Raw genomic sequence first — 2,937 nt, forward strand, 5'->3', positions numbered from 1 at the left:
AAAAAATTCTTATAACTAATTTAGTGGTCTCCATAAATGAGGTTACTTTAAATAACGTCCAGTGTCCTCCTGCAGACTAAACCTGTAATCTTTGAAGGAAAAACAAACTGAAAGCTCCAGGATTTCACACTATAAGGTTCCTAACGCTCTTAAAACTTTGAATTACAGAGCTTTCTATGTAATTGTTAATTAAGTTGTGTGTCTGATCCAAGCTTCTTAGCTAAAAGCCTGTAAATAAAGTGGTCATTTCTGTGAGCCTAAAGCCAAAATATGTTATTAATAAGTTTGGGAAAGAATTTGTGCCGCTAGTGTTCTCATGGCATCTCCACCAAGGTTAAGGTTTCATGGTGGTAGAAGTCATCTATGACTTACTGATGGTTAATCTGTTGGATATCCAGAGGAGGAAGAACAGCAGAGTCAAACCGGAGTTCTTTGTAGTTATGATGTCAAAGCCGTATTTGAGGCAGATGTGACGGTTAATAAAGTAAATTGCATGAATCCTCTCATGTTTGACAGGCCTGAACATGACAAACATGTTATGGTTGCTATGGAGCTTTTACTCTGATTCTGAATAAGCATTTATAATCAAAGAGTGAAGAGAGAGAATTAAAGAGTGTTTGAATCCATTTGTTGAATCCTGTCTTGCTTGCGCGTGTGGGAGTGGCGTGCACGTTTGGATCTCGGTTGGCATGCTGGCGAGAAAGTGCTGGTTTTGGCGGCAAGATTGTCCCTGCAGCGTGCGGTATTTGCATGCCTTTCAACGAGAGATGCACTGCATTACCTTTTTGCTTTTTTGACTGATGTGTCTTGGTCCTCGAAGGAGAAGTACACGTGATTCGGGAAACAGACAAGGACTGCAGCCACACCAAACCCACATCTGACACCTGATAAGGAGCCTGAGTTCGGCACGAACGCCGTTTGGCGTGGAGCCAGAGATCCTGCTGCATGCTGGCGACCAGAGCCGAAGGTGCTGGGAGGCGAGATGGAGAAAGAGGAGACGATTTCATCCCAGTACGTTGAGATGATCTTGAGATTTGTGTCATATATTCCCTCCACTATTGGGCGCACTTGATTATAAGGCGCACCTTCAACGAACAGTTTGAGGTTCACTGAACTATGAGGCTCATTAAGTGAGACAAAAGATTCAGAATTAAGTCTGTATGTCAGACTTCCTTAACTGTCAGCAACTCTAAAACTTGTTTGAAACACGCTACATGTTAGCCATGTTAGAAGCGTTAGCATTAGCATATTCACAATACCCGGATCTCCCAACCTTGTTTGCAAGTGTAAAAATAACATCGTCCAAACTCAGCTACACCTTAGCTGTGTTGGCGAATTCACAATAACACCTACAAAAACATTTCGACAGAGCGCTGTGCACCTCTTGAAATCCCTTTGACATCCATAAACACAATCAGAATGAATCCCTGTACACTGTGAGGTATAGTGTGAAAAATGGAGTTGAAGTCAGACTGCCTCGACTGAGAAATTCACTCCTCTCAGCTGAGAACATCCACTGTAAATCCTGCCCTGACGCTTCAACAGTGTTACAAACCCTGCTTTCTTCAGCGGCTCTCTCGACCCATGCTCATCGATTTTCCTTCACAGAGGGAGTCGATGCACGGATGAGCCGCTGCAGCAAAGAGGGTCAGGAAGTTTACAGCCTGAGGACGAAAAAACAACAACAAAAAAGAGAACAACCTTTTTCTTTTGGAAAAAGAAAATGCAGTGACATTTCAAACCCACTCCAATAAATCTGTGATAGATTCGTGTATCGGCAGTGTTTGAAACAACTTTCATTCCGTACCTGGAGAGTGTGGATGCAATGTTATGACATTTAGATGTGGTTAAATGTCTCTGGAGGCGGAGCAGCTTCTCTAATCCTCATCCTGCTCTCCACACACTGAAGTGTCCCTGTGAGAGGCAATTATCTGAGCTGCAGCGGCTCCAGAGTTAGAGGCTCGCGCTGCTGTCAGCGAGCAGGACTTAACAGGCTGTATAAATAACCTCCAAGGAGAAGAGTGTAGGTGTTGTTCCGCCGGCGCTGAAGGTGTTAAACTCGCAGTCTTCCTCTGCTCAAAAGCACGCTGTTGCATTTCTGAGGCTGATGGAGGAGCGTTGCTATGATGGAAGAAAAATCATAACTGCAGCCTGTGTGAGGTTTGTTATCAATTTGAATAAAAACGCACGAGAGTCTTTCATGTGTAAACACTGACCCCTACTGGCCAACCACCATTTCCACATGCTGTGAAAGAATCCACTTTTCTCTAACCCTTGTGCTGTCTTGTGGGGTCAAAATGACCCCACCCTTACATTGACGTGTTCTCCCTACCATGACAAAGGTGGATAAAGGTGGAAAGATTTCATGTAATCCATGGACACCAGTTAAGATCACAAATCATTGAAGAAAAAAGGTGCAGCGCACTGTCTCCCAACGTTAACGTTGGGAGTGGGGTCCTCTGGACCCCGCAAGACAGCACAAGGGCTAAAGTAAACACCTGGATCTGGAGTTAAGATCCATCCATCCATCCATTTTTTTAACCCGTTGTATCCCTTCGGAGGTTACAGGGTTGCCGTAGCCCATACCGGCTACTGTTGGGCAAAGGGGAGTGCCTTCTGGAAAGGTTGCCGGTCTGCCTCAGGGCATGAAAGAAAATCATTTGGATGTAAAAAATGTCACTGCGTAGGAGACAGAAAGTGAAAGTTTCATGCAGAAGCAGGAGGCCTTGTCCGGCCCTGCATCAGGATGCTCACAGATGAATGCACGAGCTGCAGCTGCGGCATGATTAATGCACCCGTCGTTTTGAACTTTACGCTTTGCAGAATGAATGATCCGAAGTCATTACCTTGTTCCCGTTCAGCAGCAACAACAAGCCCCTTAATTAATGGAGACATTCCTGGCTTTTGTAGCGGAACACAAAGGAGGCCTGTTTTGTT

The 2,937-nt window shown here is 44.7% G+C and overlaps 1 long non-coding RNA gene across 1 annotated transcript; it reads right to left on the reverse strand.

The window, feature by feature from the left end:
* Positions 1-835: 835 nt before the first annotated feature.
* LOC144990159 (uncharacterized) lies at positions 836-1,936 on the reverse strand. Its single transcript, XR_013654137.1, has 3 exons — positions 1,808-1,936; positions 1,556-1,664; positions 836-970 (listed from the first exon to the last, which is right to left on the reverse strand). It is a non-coding gene; the product is annotated as an uncharacterized LOC144990159 (long non-coding RNA).
* Between the last annotated feature and the right edge of the window lie 1,001 nt (positions 1,937-2,937).

Source organism: Oryzias latipes, chromosome 24 (genome assembly GCF_053564925.1).
Source record: "Oryzias latipes strain Hd-rR chromosome 24, Olatipes_Hd-rR_3.1".
Taxonomy (NCBI): domain Eukaryota; kingdom Metazoa; phylum Chordata; class Actinopteri; order Beloniformes; family Adrianichthyidae; genus Oryzias; species Oryzias latipes.